This window comes from Puma concolor, chromosome D4 (assembly GCF_028749965.1).
Source record: "Puma concolor isolate L17-30 chromosome D4, mPumCon1.1.hap2, whole genome shotgun sequence".
Taxonomy (NCBI): domain Eukaryota; kingdom Metazoa; phylum Chordata; class Mammalia; order Carnivora; family Felidae; genus Puma; species Puma concolor.
The window spans coordinates 22502044-22521773 of record NC_141679.1 but is presented as its reverse complement, the minus strand read 5'-3'; the positions used below and the strand labels follow the sequence as shown (position 1 = coordinate 22521773).

The following is a 19730-nucleotide window of genomic DNA, read 5'->3' as shown; positions in this document are numbered from 1 at the left end:
ACTACTGTGTGTATTTACTCAAAGAATATAAGAACACTAATTTGAAGGGATACATGCACCCCTATGTTTATAGCAGCATTATTTACAATAACTAAGATGTGGAAGCAGCCCAAGTGTCCATCAATTGATGAATGGATAAAGAAGTGATATATTACACACACACACACACACACACACACACACACACACACACACGAATATTACTCAGCCTTAAAAAAGAATGATATCTTGCCATTTGCGACAACATGGATGGAACTAGAGAGTATTAATGCTAAATTGATCAGAGAAGGACAAATACCACATGATCTCACTCATATGTGGAATTTAAGAAACAAAAACAAATGAGCAAAGGAAAAAAAAAAGAGATAGAAACTAAGAAACAGACTTAACTATAGAGAACAAACTGATGGTTACCAGAGGGGAGGTGGGAGGGGGGATGTGTGAAATAGGTGATGGGGATCAAAGAGTACACTTATGATGAACAAACAACTACTCTCTTAGCAACATTCAGATATATGATACAATATTACTAGCTATGATCATTATGCTGTACATTAGATCCCCAAATTTGTTAACCTTACATTACTAGCTATAGTCATTATGTGGTATATTAGATCCCCAGATTTGTTAATCTTATAACTGGAAGTTTGTTCCCTTTGGCCAAATGTGGTATGCATGTATGTGTGCATGTGTGTGCGTGTGTGTGTGCGTGTGTGTGTGTGTGTGTGTGTAAAATGGAATATTACTGAGCCGTGAGAAAGAAGGAATTCTTGCCATTTGTGACAACTTGGATGGACCTTAAAGGAATTATGTTAAGTGAAATAAGCTAGACAAAGAAGGGCAGATACTGTATGATATCCCTTAAATGTGGGATCTAAAAGAAAAAAAAACTGAAATATAAATTTCAAAACTTTTAAAAATATAGAAATTTTGTCACATTTAGTCCATAGCAACTATCACTGGAATTTTCATTTCTAGATCCACTTTTTCTATCACCTAACATAATTTCTGGGTGACATAATTTTGCTTTCTAAGTAGTTTTAGATGTAGGACTTGGTGAAATTCTGTCAGATAACATCATTGAAAATGTTATCCTAAGTACGTGTACCTATTTAAGTAATATTAAAGTAGCCATCCTGTCCCCAATTATCCTATAGGTATATATTTGTGATTTATACAATATAATCTTATATACAATATAACTTGATTCTAGTTTTTTAATTCATATTTTAAAATAAAATGTTTATTCTGTTAATTTCTAGTATGGTAAAATGCGAAAATGGCTACAGATTCTTTCTATCCATGAATTTACTCAATTTTTCAATGTAATTTTGTAGCTCCTTCCCGAAGAAGTAGGATTTACTTTTCTATACTTTTAGTTTGGACTCTGCTACGCGACTTGTTTTGGCCAATGTATCATTAGCAAATTTGTAACAGACACTTGAAATTGGGGTTTGCTTTCTTACTGCTCTTTGGAGCCCTGTAAACATGTAAACAGGCCTAGGGTAGCACGCTGGTCGAGGGGTGACACAGGGCCACTTGCCTCTACTGACCCAGCTGATAGCCAGTCAACTGCCAAATACATGTATAAGGCCATCCACTACCCACTGACCACAGACATGTGAATGAGCCCACCTGACAGCATATGAAACAGAGATAAATCGTCCCATCTAAGCTAAATTGTTACCTTACAGAATCTTGAGCAAGTAAAATGGTTCCTTTTTTAAGCTTCTGACATTTATAGTTGTTTGTTATGCTGTAAAGACGAACAGATTTATCAAATTTAGACGTTATTTATTGACTTCCTTTTATGGTAATGAGGATTTGGCTCTTTTATACTTTGATCTCTCCTCCAACCTCACCTCCCCACTCTCCTCTCAAAGTATTTATATCACATATCTTAGTTAATCCGAAGTCAGTGATCAACCTTCTAAGACTTTCAAATATTGTTTACACTAGAATTAAACAGTCTATCACAACAATGCTTCCTTTTGAATTTTTTTCCTGGGGATAATTAATGTCTGTCTTTTTAAACTTTACTTAGCTTTCTATGGGCCTTTTCTTTTTTCAGAATTCTTTTTCAGATCTGTTGACACCCAGTGAATATTCTTTTATCAGTGATCAAACATACAAGATAATTATCATTTCAGTTGGGGCTTCTTTCTGGAGTCCCCTGCCCTCTTGCTTTTGTCTGGTCTGGTTGCTCTACAGGCTGGCAACATGGCTGACACCTCCCCACTCTTCAGTGTTGGATACTCTGGTTCTTGGATTCCTGTGTCTGTCTCTTCTTTGGTCATCTTCATCCAACCCCTTCAAGTACTTTCTGGTTGACCTTGAGCAGGTCACCTGACTTTTCTCACGCTCAGTTTCCTTACCAGTGAAGTGAGAACAATGCCTTCCATGCTTTGTCTCATAACATCATCATGAAGAGCAATGAGATAATGTCGATGGTCGTACTTTGTTTACTGAATATTACAATATATGAGAGAATCAGAAGCCTTGATCAGAAGTGAGAAGCTCTTCTACTGGATCCAGATGTGGCCTTCTGCTTGGAATCTCTTTGGAGCCCAAGTCCGACATCTGGGTGAGGGACAGTGCAGCGGAGTGCCAGGGGAACCAAAGTGAATCTGGAGATCTGAATCTTCATCCTGGATCTACCACTAATTCAGTTGTGTGGACTTTGGGTGAGCAACGAAGCCCCTCTGGGGCTCAGATTTGCTACTCACTAAAGGGATATGAAGGGGGCCTCTATCTGTCTTCCAGAATTAAAATTCTCCTATGAGGTCAGCCACCTCTAATTCAGAAGAAGGCACTGTTTATTTTAGACTGAATATACAATACAGCTTGTTGCCATGGTGGAGAGATGGTTAAGTGAATCTGTGACAACAAAGTCAAGTAACACTCAGTAATGGAACTCTCTGATTTCATTTTCTTCCCACATCCTCGGAAATGCTGTCCCTTCTGAACAGGACGGCGGGCCTGCATTGTCACTCCTTGCTTGGCTGCCTCTTGGAAGTGATGTCCAGACACGTTGGCCTCTAGACAGTGAGTTTCCCCGTGTGCTGGAGTTTGGGGCCACCTGCGGCATGTCTGCTCACCTCATCCCGCCACTGCACTCACTAGAGCAGAGAAGATTAACTTCCTGAAAATGAAAAGGACAGAGAGAAGACGAGCTGCTTATCAAATATGCACATTTCAGATGGAACTTCACACTCAGTAGAAAGATGTTAGATTGCTGTTAGCTCTCTGGAGCGCTCCTGACAATGTGTTATCAGGTCATGTTTGCATGACAGAGGCAGCCCAAGCAGGAAACATTAAGTCATATGACTTCTAAGACGGAATCAATCAAGTGAGCAGTACAGCTCCTGAAAACTAATTTCACCTTCATAAGGTCTGGTTATCTGTGCGGCAGACATGAGGTTTGTCAGCCCCATTTCAGTCTGACCAGGTTCAGCACTGCATCAAGAATTTTAATGAACCGACACTGTAATATGTATGAAAGATGACACTGAGATGAATTCATGAAAAGCCAAGTCCCCATGAAATATGAACAATTACTTGCAGGCTCCTCTGCCTACTTAGCTCATTTGAAATGTCCATTTCAAAGGCCTTTGTCTTTCTGTGGTTCATTTGCAAGTTTGTGCACAGATTTTCATCATATTTAACCAGTTTAAAAATCAAAGAAGCTACTCACAATCAAACAGTTCAGTGAGCTCTGCTTTGATGGGGGCAGAGCCAAGGCCAGCCGGAGTTTAAATCTTCATTTCGCTACAGATGCTCGGATTTCCTTGTGTGGGGAAGAAGAAACTGCAGCTCATGCTGAATCAGTCTTTGGCATCCAGAACAGCCCTGCAAAGGTCCTCATGTTTGGTCCTAGTTACACTGCATTCCGGTAGTACTGACATTTATTCGTTTTCAGCTTCAAAATAGCACTACCAGGGTGAGGTGAGCCTTATTTTGGAAACTTAAGATTTGTCAGTAGGTCCGTGTCGAAATTATAAATAGTGTTTTCTAGAAGATACTGGCTTTGTTGTACATGGCATCCCAGTCTATTATCCAGATCCTGCACCCTCTTTATGAATCCCTTTGCTGCCCGGTTGTGCTTTTTACATGCTAATCTATATCACTGAGCGTGTTTCATATACTGTTAAGCACAATTCTTATCTTGTGCTCAGGGGTTATGGGCCCTATATGACCATACCCATTTAGCCCACTTCTGCTATAGCTTCCTTCCCCCTTGGCAGACATTACTTTCCACTGTACAGACATGCTGTACTCCCCGAGCTGGAGGACAAGGTAAATCCCTTTCTTGTATGTTTCCCCCCTCTTTCTTTATCTTAAATATATTTCAAATATGCAGAAAATACGGAGATAATTTAAACATCATTCCTACCTAGCCTTACCATCCATGCAACTTCAACAGATTTCAATATTTTTTCATACTTGACTCAGATCTTTTATAGAAGCAAACAAAAATATCCACAACATGTATTTTCAATCTTTTCTTACCTCTCCCAATAATTACTGTCCCAAACCTGGGAAATAAAATTCCCATGCATGCTTTATTACAAGCAAAATATTTTTGTGTTTCATTAGACAATGTGTAGGACTGTTTTCATGTTACATAAGTGGCATCATACTGGATACATTCTTGTAATTTGACTTTTTTTTTTACCTGTTATACTTATTATAACATTGTTGCATTTAGCTTTATTTCATTTATCTTTATTATTGCATTGTATTCTATAATATGACTGTTCTTTAATTATTTTTTGAGGGGGTGGGGAAAAGGGAAAGAGAGAGAGAGAATCTTAAGCAGTCTCTACACCCAGCATGGAGCCTGATGTGGGGCTCAGTCTCATGACCACAAGCTCATGACCTGAGCCAAAAGCAAGAGTTGAATGAATGCTTAACCAACTGAGCCACCTGGGTGCCTCATGTTCTTTAAATGTTTAACCAATTCCTTTTTGAAGGGAAATAGGAGGTGTTTTTTTTTCAATTTTAATATTTTAAAAGTTTTTTTAGTAATCTTTAAACCCAATGTGAGGCTCCAATTTACAACCCTGAGATCAAAAGTCACATGCTCTACCAACTGAGCCAACCAGGCCCCCAGGGAATTAAGAGTTTTTATTTCAAATATTCATTAGAAACAATGTTGCAGTGACTATATTCTTCAGCATTTGTGTAAGAATACCTCCAGGGTATGTAACTAGAAGTGGATGAGGTAGGTTGAGTGGCACACACACCTTCCAGCTTCATCATTCAATGGTGTAATTGCATTAGTTTGTAGGCCATTTTTGTTTGTTTGTTTGTTTGTTTGTTTGTTTGTTTGTTTGTTTTGAGAGAGAGAGAGAGAGAGAGAGAGAGAGAGAGCAAGCAGGAGAAGGACAGAGAAAGAGGGAGACACAGAGTCTGAAGCAGGCTCCAGGCTCTGAGCTGTCAGCATGGAGCCTGACGCAGGTCTTAAACTCATGGACCACGAGATCATGATCCGAACTGAAATCAGATGCTTAACCCACTGAGCCACCCAGACGCCCATGTAGGCCACTTTTGTAAAAGAGAAATTTGTTTTCCCCGTGCTTACCAATATTTAATATTTATTGAATCATTTAAGGAATATTTATTGAGTGACTCTTGTGAGCTAGGCACTGTTCTAGGTGCTGAAGATGTAGCAAGGAAGGAATAAAGATTGCTGCCTCCATGGTTTTAATAGATTTAAGGTTTTTTTTTGCTATTTTGATAAATGAAACAGTAGCTCTTAATTATTTTAATTTGTATTTCCCAGATTACTTGTGAGATTAAATATCTTTTCATATTCTTTTCCATTGGGTCGGTTGTTCATTTGTAATTTATAATCATATATATAATTAGTTCTATACCTTGAAAATATTTTGTTTCAGTCAATGGTACTTGTTTATGGTACTATTATGGAACAGAGAAATTTAAAATTCATTTAGTTGAATTTATCAGACTAGTGTCTGAACGTCTATGCTTTTTGTGTTTAAAACGTTTTTCAGAGGAGTAGCTTTTGGTATATGCGTTATTTGTTTTTTACTTTCTGTTTTTACTAATCTCTGCTCTAATTTCAGTTTTTTTCATTATTTCAATATTATTGGGTTGAATTTTTCAGCCAAATTTCTAACCTACTGAGTTGGGCAATCAATTCATTCACTGTAACTCTAATTTTTTCAATAAATGTTTTCATTCATCAGGACTTTCCATCTTAGCTGTGCTTCAGATGCATCCTGCAAGCTTTACAAACATTTAGGAATTTTTGCTGTAGTTTTCTCATTAAAATTATATGTGATTTAGGAATTCATTTTGTTTCTAAAATGTAGAGGGTATTTTCAACTATGTGTTATTTATTCTTATTTAAATTGCCTTATGATTGATGAACATGTTTTTTTCTATGACATCCATTCTATGAAATTTATTCAAACTTCCTTTGTGACCTAGTAAATGGTAATTGTTTTCAATATTGTAAGTATCTATGAAAACAACATATTTTTATTTGTGTTTATGCTTGGTAATTCTTTGTGTATCTTAAAATTCCTTTACTGTACTCCATTCATGAATACAAGTGTACTTTGGTATAAAATTCTAAGCTATCATTTTTTTTCCCCCTTTGCACTTGGAAGCAATTACTCTATTGATTTCAGACATCTATGACTGCTATTAGATTGCTGTTAGTTTATCAATCCTTCATAGGAAATGTACCTTTTTTCAAGTAGCTTTCAAGATTGTCTTTTGATGTGCCACATTGATGATACAATATATCTAGATGTACAATTTTATTTATTCATTTTTCTTGATTCTCTGAGTGGACTATTGACCTGAAAGCCTCAAATTGGAAAATTCTCAGTTTTTAGCTTCAAATATAACTTCTTTATATTGTCTTGCTAGAATTTCTATTAGTTGTAGAGTTGAACCTCCCAATTTATCCTCCATTTTGCTTGTTTTTTCATACATTTAAAATTTATCTTTAACTTTCTCTCATTAGCTTCATTATTTGTACCTCTTCATTTATTTTTCCATTTTTTTCTCCATTCTTTTGAAAGTGTTATTCATAGCTACGTTAAAATCCTTATCTGCTAATCTGGATTAGTTTGTTCTAGTTTACAGTTTACTTGGATTATCTTTTGGTCTGCTTCTATTCCATTTTTTTCTTGTTTATTAATCCTATAGTCATGTATTTTTGTATGTCTAGTAACATTTTTGTTACATGTTATACATTGTCTATGAAAGAACAGAGAATCTATATAAAGTTTTCTTTCACCAGAGAAGATTCACTTTTCCTCCATTAGACAGATTGCAAGCTGATCGCCTTAATTCAGTGAGGGATTAAGCTGGATCTGGAAGGAAATGCAGTTGTGGTAAGACTCAATCCCATATTCCCAGTGCATACATCCAGAGCCTTCAGCAGGGAGCCTGATGGGGTTTTGTCTCTTAGACCTTTGAGGATGGGGAAGAATAGGAATATTTAGATCTACCCTCCAGAGATTTTCAGTTTAGTGCTTTGACTTCCTGCCCCTTAGCACTTTTGAAGGAGAAACTAGCCACACGTAAAACCCAGTGAAATCTTCTATTTTGTCATCCCAGACCTTCATGAATGACAGTCTCTGTGCTGGTTTTTCTGTGTCCCAGTAGCAGCCTTCTGGTGGGGACCAAACCTGAATTCTACAAAGCTCCCATAATCCCTTTCAGTGGTATTTTTTTCTCTAACTACAAATAATTTTCATCATTATCAATTGCTGATATTTTTAAAGAGCTTAGTAGATGTTGTGTTTCATGCTGAGCCATATATACTGTCTCATTTAAGCCTCACAACTGTTTTGAGAATTAAGTTATTGTACCCATCCTGTATTTGAGGAAAAATGAGTTAAATAAGTTCCCCAAATTTTAGCTGGTAAGACAGAGAGCCAGGATTTGAAATGAAGAATGTCTGATTCTTACAGTACATGCTCTAAACCACGGTTTCATACAGTCTTGGTATCTCTAGTGCTTTTTCAAAAAGTTATATTGTGTCCTTGACTCCTATCCCATGTTTTACTCTTTTTTTCAGGAACTTCTGTAAAAGGTTACTTATATTTGCTATTTGCCATTTACAATAGACTATTGCTTCACTCTTCATTATATGGATTGCATTCACGTCACTCTATTGAAATAGTCTCAACAAATCTCATCCATAGCTTTTGGTTATATGTTTTTGTGTTATATATTTTTCAAAACTTTTAATTAAGTATAATGCTTAAAGTATGTGAAGCCAACATAAAAATCCAACTCAATGAATTATTACAAATTAAATGCTTCTGTAAATGCCACTGCCTCCAAGAAATAGAACATTTTTATCTTCTGGGAGGCTCCCCAAATGCTCCTTCCCGATCTCTACCTCTTCCTTTCTTCCCAGCATTTGCCACTGTTTCAACTTTTAGTGCTATGGATTAGTTTCGCCTGTTCTTAAGCTTCATATTAAATAGAATCAGACTATGTATTTTTTATTGCTTGGCTTCTTTTTGCTTAATGCTTTAAGAATTATCTATTTGCCACATAGAGTTATAGTTGTTTATTTTCATTTCTGTTTAATGCTCTATTGTGTGAATACACAAAATTTCATTATGCTTAATAGCTGTATTAGGTCATAATTGACATACTATGAACTGAACGTGTGTTAATTTGATAAGTTTTAACATATTAATACATTCATAAAACTGTCACTACAATCAAGCTAATGAACATATTCCCTATTCCCAAAATTTCCCTTAATAATGTAGCCCCACTTTGCAATACTTACCCAAATCATATATATATATATATATATATATATATATATATATATATATATATTTTAGAGGGGATGGGCAGTAGGGCAAAGGGAGGGAGAGAGAGAATCCCAAGCAGGCTCCATCCACTGTCAGTGTGGAGCCCAACATGGGGCTTGAACCCATGACCCTGGGATCATGACCTGAGACCAAAATCAAGAGTCATATCCTCAACCATTGAGCCACCAAGACACCCATATTGCTGTAATTCTTTAGTGAGTATGATTAAATGAGTTAATAAACAAACAGCACATGTGTATATACAACTGTGTTCATAGCACATCAGTCTATTATTTTGTTCATTGTCTTCATCAGATTAAAATTTCCTCCAGGATAAAATAAAATCCTTAATAATTATTTTTCTTCTTCTTCAAGTTTTGGACCACTCCTGGACATAAAAATGGTGAACTCCAAGAAGGCATGGACGACTTTGCCTGGTTTGTTTGTTCACTGATGTGTCTCAAGCAATTTTTCAGTAAATGTTTTTACCTGAGTGAATAAGATAGTGTAATGAGTATATTGCTTCTATATAATAGCTATATTTTTATATAGGAACTATCCCTATTAGTTAATAATCAGGGGGAATTTTATATGAGAAATAGAGATAGAAAGACACAAAATTTCTTGCAAGTGTAACACAACCTCTTATATAGCTGTGAAGAATGTTTTTGACCTGGCTGTAGTGTTCTAGAATTCACCAGTTATATTATCCTAAAAACACACTGTAATTACTAGCAATGAACAACTAGAAAATAAAATTAATAAAATAATTCCATTTGTAATAACAATAAAAGAATACAATATTTAGGAATAAGCTTAACGAATAAGTGCAAGACTTATACACTGAAAGCTGGAAAACATCACTGAAAGACATTAAATGAGACATAATAAATGGAAAGACTTCTCGTATCCATGCATCAGAGAACTTATACTGTTAAGATGACTTTACTCCCCAAATTAATGCAACCTTTATCTAAATCTCAGCTGCAGTTTTTGCAAAAATTGACAAGTTGATCCCAAAATTCATATGGAAATGTAAGGGACCTAGAATAGCCAAAACAATCTTGAAAAAGAACAAACTTAGAGGACTCACATTTCCCTATTCAAAACTTACTACAATCAAGACAGTGTGGTACTGGCATAAGGATATACATATTCATCAAAGGGATAGAATCGAGAGTCCAGAAATAAGCCCATAAATTTATGCTCAACTGATTTTTGATAAGGGTGCCAACACAATTCAATGGTAAAGGATAGTCTTTTCAAGTGGTGCTGGGGAAAGTGGATATCCGCATGTAAAAGACTGAAATTGGACCCCTGCTTCATATCATATGTAAAAATTAACTCAAAAGGATCATAGACTTAAATATAAAAGCTAAAGCTATAAAGTTGTTAGAAAAAAAAAACATAAGCAGAAATCTTTATGACCTTGGAATAGTCAGTGGTATCTTACATGTGACATCAAAAGCACGGGCAGCAAAGAAACAAGTTGTACATCATCAAAATTAAAAACTCTTGTGCATCAAGAGAATAAAAAGGCAACCCATAAAATGGGAGAAAGCAGTTGTAAATCAAATCAAATCAAATCAAACAGTTGTATCTGATAAAGGACTTCTGTCATATAAGAACTCACTCAACTCAACAACAAAGACAAATAACCCAATTTAAAAATGGGCAAAGTATTGGGGTAGACTTTTATCCAAAGAAGAAAAACAACCAGTAAGCACATACAAAGATGCTCAATCTCATTAGTCATTAGGGAAATAGGAATTAAAACAATAATGAGATAATACTTCATACCCTCTAAGAAGTCTAGAAATAAGATAATAACAAATGTTAGCAAGTAGATGGAGAAATTGGAAACCTTATACATTGTTGATCAGATTTTTAAATGGTGCAACTCCTTTGGAAAACAGTTTTGCAGTTCCTCAAAACGTGAAACGTGGGAATTACCATATGATCCAACAATTCCATTCCCAAGAGAAATGAAAACAGATCCACACAAAAGCTTGTGCATGAATATTTCTAGCAGCATTATTTAGCATAACCAAAACAGTGGAAACAGCCCAAATGTCCATCAACTGTTGAACAGATAAACAAACGGTGGTTTATCCATACAATGGGACATTACATGGTCTTAAGAGGAAGTGAGGTACTGATTTATGCTATGGCATAGATGAAACTTGAAAATATTATAAAGAAATCAGACACAAAAGACCACATATTTTATGGTTTTATTTATATGAAATGTGCAGAATAGACAAATCCTTTAGGACAGAAAGTAGATTAGAGGTTGCCAGGGGCTGGGAGGAGGAAATGGGGGTTGCTACTAATGGGTACAGGGGTTCTTTATGGGGTGATGAAAATGCTCTAAAATTAGACAGTAGTGATGCTTGCAGAACTCTGTGGATATACTAAACACCACTGAATTTTACACTTTAAAGGGGTGAATTTTGTGATGTTTTAACTACATTCAATAAAGGTGTTTTTAAAAAGCAGATGCTTTTACTATACAAAAAAAACACAACACACATTATTATTTATGAAAGGATCAGATATTTAGCTCTGTGAAAAACAAATAGACCAGAGTAAAGCAACAAGCTTCCCCCCATCCCCAAATTCTTCAATGAAGCATGTCCTGATGACAAATGACAGGCAGCCTTCTGGGCTGAACGTACATAAACACTTAGCTGACAGCTCTATTTGGGATGCTTCACATTCAGTAATATGGCTTACCTTTAAGGCAATTTAATTGTACTTTTAAATGACAGTCTATCCATGGGTTCAGCTTCACAAAGATGGCTGTACTGCCTTTATCTGCAGTAACTCTCATTAAATGAAAACACAGTGTCGCACGCCTTTGTGTGTTTGACGATGTCAGGCTTCCTCCTGGGGTCTCTATGTGGGAATCTGATGGGGATATTCCTTTTAACAAAGCAGCATCAACTGTGTGAGTTGAAACCTTATCCTTTTTGTGACTTTCATAAATGTGTTGTGGGCTGATGCAAAGCATTTTTTTCCTCTCCCTCCCATTATCTGTGAATTATACCATTCCAGAGAATGCAATCATTTACACCCTCAGTCTAGTGGACTTCCAACAAAATGGGAGCATGGCAATAGGATCCTTGAAGTGCCTTTCTAAATAAGAAATCGGACCTTTCTAAATAGGAAACTTGATGATTTGAGTGGAAACAGCATCCTTTCATGGAAGAACTTAGGTGGACAGAACATATGGGCACTCTGGGGGGAACTCTGATTCTCTTAAAAAAATCTTTCTTTGCCACAGAGTCTTTAAATACTAGATATGTCCAGTTAATGTTGATTCCTGCATCTAAAGCTTTGCCAGAGAAAAACTAATATGGTGCCAAAGCTTCAACAGCGTATCTCCAAAATGTCTGGGCTGAAAAGTACAAGAGTGAAAAAGTCTTATAGATTCAAGGCCCACACACTCTCTCTCCAGTTGTATTATTTTTCTAGTGCTGCATAACAAATTAATGCACAGTTAGTGGCTTGAAACAACAGTGATTTGTTGTCTCACATTTTTTGTAGGTCAAGTACCTGTCATGGTATGACTGGATTCCCTGCTCAGCATCTCACCAGGCTACGATTAAGGTATCGGCCAGGTCGTAGTTTTCATCTGCACTTGGAGTCTTCTTCCAAATTCCCTATTTATAGGCAGAACTCATTTCCTTGTAGCTGTGGGACTCTATGTACCCATTTTTCTTCTGGTTGTTGGCTGGGGACAACTCTCAGCTGCCAGAGACCGTCTGTAGTGCTTTCCCATGTGGTCCCCATGGGTACCATTTACACGTGGATGTTGGCTTTCTTCTAGGCCAGTGCAAGCACATCTCCCTGACCTCGTTCCCTGTAACCAGCTAGAGAAGAGTCTTCTCTTATAAAGGGCCCGTGTGATTGGGTCAGGCCTCCCGAATATTCCTCTTATTTTAACATAACTAGTTGTGGGGTAAAATCCATCCCACTCACAGTCTTAGGGACACACAGGGTAGGTACACCAGGGAGGTGCAAACTCTTGCAGGCTATTTTAGAATCCTGCCTACCATACCATGCTTCTCATTTTGAAAAAAATGACACTTCTTCTTAATATTTAACAGAGCAAACAAAGACTTTGGGGGCGATGCTCAACTGAATGGTTATGTTTTGTCTGTGGTAAAAGCCTGAAAGTTTGGGGCCAGCAAAGGGTGGGGGAGGGGACAGATGAGAAAGGCACAGTAGCCTGTTTTCATCACATGTAAACTTGGGTTTGGTTCTATCTGCCTTGCCTTTAAGGAATCTCAATCTCTGTGACATTTCTGGAATAAAGAAGATCATAGGTGCTTGATCGTCTTGCCTGTAAAAGGATACATAAAGGTGACAAGGGCTTGTAGTCCCAGCTACTCAGGAGTTCCGGACTGCAGTGAGCTGCGCTGATCAGGTGTCCACACTAAGTTCCGTGTCAGTATGGTGACCTCCAGGGAGTGGGGGCACCACAAGGTTGTCTGAGAAGGGGGTGAACTGACCCAGGTTGGAAACGGAACAGGTCAAAACTCCTGTGCAGATCAGCAGTGGGTTTGTGCCTGTGAACAGCCACTGCACTCCAGCCTGAACAGCATGGTGAGACCCGTATCTAGAAAACAAATAATAAAAATAAAAGGCTGCATACATATTTTCATGACTGACAGTCATAGAATCAGATCACCAGGAATTTAAGTAACTTCCTCATTGATGGAAGTCTTACTTGCCTTCCAACTTTTGAACAGTCTTTAAAAGTATGTGCTAATAGGAAGACTGGAAACTGGTGTTGAATTCAACCTACGTTCTCCAGAAATGACGCGTGAGCTATGAATTATGGAATCTACATATAAATATAAGTACTGGTATGTGAAAAGGACAAAGGCAGTTTTCTCCCTGGGTATGTTTTTGTTAATCACAGAGGGTGTCTCGTATAATTCGAAGACTTTAGTGAGTTCAGATGATCTCTGGGACTCTTAATTCTCATCATCAGAATTTAAATTCAAAACAAGGAGCTGAGGCATTTTCTGGCTAGAAATAAAGGCGAGGTGAGTTCAGTGTTGTGCGGAAACAGGGAAAGGGTTGAGAAAGGGAGCAAGAATAGGGTGTCTTCCCAGGAGAATTTTAAAGCTGTTTCTAGAAAAATAACAAATGTGAAAATAAATTATACTAATCTATCCATTAATTCCTTAAATTCAGAGCCTATTAAAACATGCCTCAAAGAAAGCTTGGGATGACCTGTTCTGCCCAATTAATTTTGAAGTATTGGAAATCAATTAGTTACGATAAACAGACCGGTTCTCATTATTTTAAGCAGCTTGCAATTAGCTTCATAGAAAGATGATTGTATACAGGGCTTTAAGTAGAAAGACATGCTGGCATTGACAAAGAATACTGTGTACTCCTTTTTTTCTTTTTCTTTTTCCCTAAAACTAACTCTCTTTTGTACTACAAGAACCAACTTCTGATAGTGAATTCAAACTTTTACCAAGTGGTCTGCTTTATATAGAACTGATTTAAATATTGAGACGCTGGATTTTTCCTTCTCAGTATGTGCAGCAGACACTGAAATTCTTCTGTGAATGTACACATACATGGTACCAGTTTTTGTTCGCTATGCTTTCAGCCTGCAAGCAACACAGAATGAAATGCATTTAATTCTCCTCTCATTCCTTTTAGCCACCAAGGCTCTTGGCGTGCCAAGGTACCCCCTTCCAACCACAGCCAACAAGGACTCATTGTTCCTCACTCATTAAATGCAGTAGATTTGCTTGATAGAATACATTTGCTGGCCTGCCTATCTGGTGTGCTATTTTACATCTGCAGTTTCCAAGGTATTCATTTGCTCACCAGAGGAAAAAAAAATGACGAGGAAAAAAGCATAATCTGCATATTCTGATGTTAGTACATTGATTCATTATGTCATTTCTAAAAGAGGGACAATATTATGACTCATGAGCACAGAGGAAAAAAATGGAACATTTTATTTCTTTGTTGGTTCAGCAAGTGTACATTTGGTAGTGACATGAGCTAATTGCATGGTTACCATGAAATAACATGTTTTATTTTTCCGTAATAATGTAGTAACTACATAGTAACTTCTTAGGAAACAATAATAATTATACAGTAACGTGATAACAGTGCTGTTTTAGTTTTACCAACAAGTGTGGAATTAGCAGTACATAAAGTACAAAATACACCTTTTCTGAACTAATGCGCACACCTGCCTAAAGCAATTGATTCTTCCTTGCTTTTCTGGCCCCTACTTGCTTCTCTCTCATGGCAAGCCCCTTACACTGTTCAAAAGTGTAAATCTACATTCTTTTCATAATCTCTCTTCTTGAAGCCCGACAAGCTATTCATCCTTTAGAGTTCTATCATGAGGTTTAGAACTGAAGCATAAAACTGAAATACCATGTGGGGCTTTATGTTAAATAACCCAGAAGTCGCTTAGAATGGCAAAAATAGCAAAGCCAGGGGACGGCTTCCACAGTACAGCTCTGGGCAAACGGGCTATGGTGAAGACCTGAGACCCTCCTGGCAGGTTTCACATTGAGCTAAGCTGAGTCTCAAAGAAGGGCATGCATTTAGCTTCCAGGGTGAAGAGGTATAGAAAGTACTGGTTGGCACTTCCTCTGCTGGATGGTCCATGAAATACATGCACAGCTTTGGCGAGAGAAGAGCTCTCATCTTTGTCTCCACAAGGGGGGAGGGTGGGGGGGGGTGGGTTGCAAGCATCACGAGAAATAGCTTCTCTATAGAAAAGGAATATATCAAAATGGAATTTCTCTAAACATGAGAGAGAGAGAGAGAGAGAGGGAGAGGGGAGGGGGAGAGAGGGAGAGGGAGAGAGAGAGAATCATTTATGGGAACAGAGCAAGATTCACATAGTAAAAGAGACTTAGATACTTGGCTAAGAAAACAAGACAGGCAGGAATAAAGAAAGACAGAGACACAGAGGCATACAGGCTGAGAGACAGCAAGAGAGTAAGAGAATGAATAGGTTGGAGACAGAGACAAAGAGAGACATGGAGAAGGAGGCATAGATAGAGAAACAAGACAGAGTAATAGAGACACAAAGAAAGAAAGAAAGAAAGGGAGAAGCAGAAAAAATGATATTCAAAGATGAAAAGAGAGGGAAGGAGAGAGGGATATATATATATATATATATATATATATATATATATATATATATATATATATATATATGTCTTTGTGTGTGTGTGTCCGTGTGTGTGTATTTATATATGCATACATACATACATATATATAAGACCTTCTGATTTTTGGTCAGCCTTGTTCTAACTATTTTTGGAGTTGTATGAGGGCCAGAGGCAATACTTCTGTTCATTATAAAATTGCATTGCATTTTCAACTTCTGGTTTGGTACGAAGAAATGAATCATACAGCCTCAGAGCTGTACCATCATTTTTCTCTGTGGTCTAATTTAAATTCTCTATCAAATACCATTGCAACAGTGACTTTTAACATTTTGCATGATTTATGCTGTTAATGAGCAAAGAACCAGAGCAGGTTGGGATATTCTCTCTAAAGGGAATGGAGTAAAATAAAATCCTGCACACCAGCCTTGCAGAAGTATTCCGATTCTGATGGCTCTCATTCAAGCTGATCACTTTAAGTTCTTGCTCCTACTTATTACAAATGAAATGGCATCTTTCAATGGCTGGGATATCTAGATACCTAGATACCTTGATTTTTGCCCATAGAAGAGAACTAATTGAACGGGGAGGAAATATCCCAAAGGTAGGGGGAAAGCCACAACATGACCGGATTGACTCCAGAAGATGAGCATGCTAGTCCAAAGGAAGACAGGGAAGACACTAAAACCTTCAAATATGTGGGTTCACCGAAGCCAAACACATTGGATTTTGATGGCCTAGAGGTCTAAATTATAGACTGCAAGTTCTGAATTTCCCAAAATGCATCTTGGATTGTTTGAAGGGGATATTGCCATATGTTGAAAGAGTACTTTGCCATGGATTAAGAAAGGCAGCAAGAACCCAAATCCCTGAAATGTACCATCTGATTCCGTGTCAGATGTTTTGACCTGAGGGATGTCATTTATAACCCTAGACCCCTGCTCATCACCCCATTCCACTTTCCTCTTTGGATATGTGGATCTCTAGTCTAAACTGATTTTCAACACGAAATGTTGAAAAGGTGAAATTGACAGTTGATCCAAGGACAATTTGTAAGAGAATGGGGAAGTGTTTCAAAACCATCCACCCAACCAATATGAATCCCCTCTCTCTTTCCCCAACTCTGTCTGGAATGTGCTATGTTAGTCTCTATGTAGGGAGCATGGTTGCACATGACACAGTGTGCTCACGGTGTTTCACTATGGGTTGGAACTTTATCAGTGTTATGGGCTGTGATCCCCAAATTCATATATTGAAGCCCTAATACCCAGTACTCAGAAAAGGACTGTACTTGGAGAATGGTCTTTACAGCAGTCATTAAATTAAAATGGGATTATTTGATGAGCCCTAATCCGATGTGACTGTTCTGCTTATAAGAAGAGAAGGTTGGGGCACCTGGGTGGCTCAGTCGGTTAGGCATCTGACTTCGGCTCAGGTCATGATCTCACATCATGGTTGGTGGGTTTGAGCACCGCATCTGGCTCTGTGCTGACCGCTCAGAGCCTGGAGCCTGCATCGGATTCTGTGTCTCCCTCTCTCTCTCCCACTCCCCCACTTTCTCTTTCTCTCTCTCTCCCTCTCTCAAAAAGAAATAAACATTAAAAAAAATTTAAAAAAGAGGTTAGGACATTGATACACATCATGTGACGACAGGGAGAAGACAGTTATTTACAAGACAAGGAGAGTGGTCTCAGAAGAAACCAACCCTCCCAACATGTTGATCTACCCTCTAGAGCTGTGAGACAATAAGTTTCTATTGTGAAGGCACCAAGAGTGTAGTACTTTGTTATGGCAGCCCTAGCAAATAAATATAATCAGTTATCATTATGTGTACCAAGAATCATTTTCAGATGGTTAGGTATTCCTTAACTAATGAAAGCTGTACTTCATCAGTGATAAAAGTCTTTAGTATGCTTTTTAAGTATAAATTATATTAACCAACCATTTTAGAATTGGTATTTAGAATAATGATTACTCCAAAAATATTTGGTAACCTTTTCATTAGTCCTCCAGTTTCCTTTTCCAGCTCACTCTGAAGGTGAGAAACCACTTTGTGGTCTGTGCTAGCTACTTGGGACAGTATCCGAAGGCCCAGGGACCCTACCCTCTTTCTCGGCAATGACATCCTCTGTTCCTCTTCCTTCTGCATGCTCCCTCATGAACAGAGAGCTGTTGTCCCTCTCCTGTCTCTCCTTAAGTGTCCTTTCTCTGACCCTTTCTCTTAATGCCTTTACTTCCTTTGTGACATTCAGTGGAAGCCACGTCTTCTCTCCTGTCCTGGGTGTTGATGTTGTTTGCCCTTAACTTGGCACTCTGCTGGCCCTTTCAGACTTCTGTTGACAATCTCTTCTCTTTTGAAGTTTGAACTAGTCCTATTCAACATTTGGTCCCCATAACTGCTCATTTGGTTACCAGTCCACAAGGAGATAAGGAGCTTTCAACAGAAAGTAAATTAATTGTATCGCCAAACCCACTGTTTAGTTTGGCTCTTTGCCTAATATTATTATTATTTAAATAGTAGTAGTAGCAGTAATAGCAAAATTTTCTCCAAGAAACAAAGAAAGGAAACAGTATGTTGATTTACATTCTGGCACAAGCTACTTACCTCATTAGGTTCTGGTACTTTCAATGGCCCTGGTTTGCACCTTCTATTTACCTCCTTTATTCCATGACTCTGCCTTGCCTTTGGAGCTCAATCTTACTGTATTTGTTCTGCTCTTTTCCCCCAATTCCTAAAAGTACACATTTCCTTGGTTTCTTCATTTAACTTTGTCCCTGTGAGCATCTCTTCTACTCCCTTGAATCCTTTTCCAACTTGAACTATTATTCTGTATATTGAAGCCTGATATGAAACACTCTCTGGTCACCGTATCATTTGCGCTGGAAGCAATGTTGTGTTGAGCCTTTTGCCAGTTGTAGTTCCTATTTGCTCTTAAAACACATAGTAGATGATCCAATTCCTGTCCCCCTCAGCAATTTGATTTCACATTTCACTCCCTGGGCCTTGCCTGAATTTAGCTGCTTTCACTAAAATGCTAAGTATATTGCACTTATGTATATTGCACAATATCTTTTCATAATGTTTTAATTTGTAAAAGTAGACAAAAAATGGAAAGAATACTTGGGTACCAGTATCACCTAAAGAAAAAAAAAAAAACAGTTATTTCTGTTTTCTTCTGAATCCTTGTTGTGGAGTCCTTTCTAGAATTCCAAGTCCAGCATCCATATGTGGATTAGAAAGTAATATTCACAACTTTGCAAGCAGGTATTTGAGGAGGAGCATCCTTGAGCTCACTCCCTACCTGCACCTGCCTCAATGGTCAAGCAGCTACTTGTTTCTCCCTGGGAACAGTCGCTTTGCAGGGAAATGTTCTGTCAAAGCCCTGCTCTTGCTTCTCCATTTCCCCACCTAAAATCCACAGTGCCCAGTGAGAATGGAACATCAAGAGGCCCTGGGCTTTTTCTTTTTTTACTTTCTCTCTCTTCCTTTATTCTTTTCCAAATCCCTTTATTTTGCTTTGGTTCCTCACTTTCATCCTAATAACTCCTCCTCTTCTGCTTCTGCAAGTGTGAGCTTTCTCTAGGTTCTCTGTCATATGCACTCCAGCCCTTCTCCTCTGCCTTTAGCACTTGCTCCTATACTGTTGTCCACATTTAACCCATTTGTATTCCGTGCCAATTCTTGAATTTATCCTAAACATGCTCCTTAAGGTTAGATCGCTAGGTTTCCATGAAGCCCGTT

At 37.9% G+C, this 19730-nt stretch overlaps 1 non-coding gene across 1 annotated transcript; it reads left to right on the top strand.

Moving 5' to 3' along the window:
* Nucleotides 1-13153: 13153 nt before the first annotated feature.
* Nucleotides 13154-13446, top strand: LOC147574754 (signal recognition particle RNA). Its single transcript, XR_015243607.1, has one exon.
* The last annotated feature ends 6284 nt before the right edge of the window (nucleotides 13447-19730 follow it).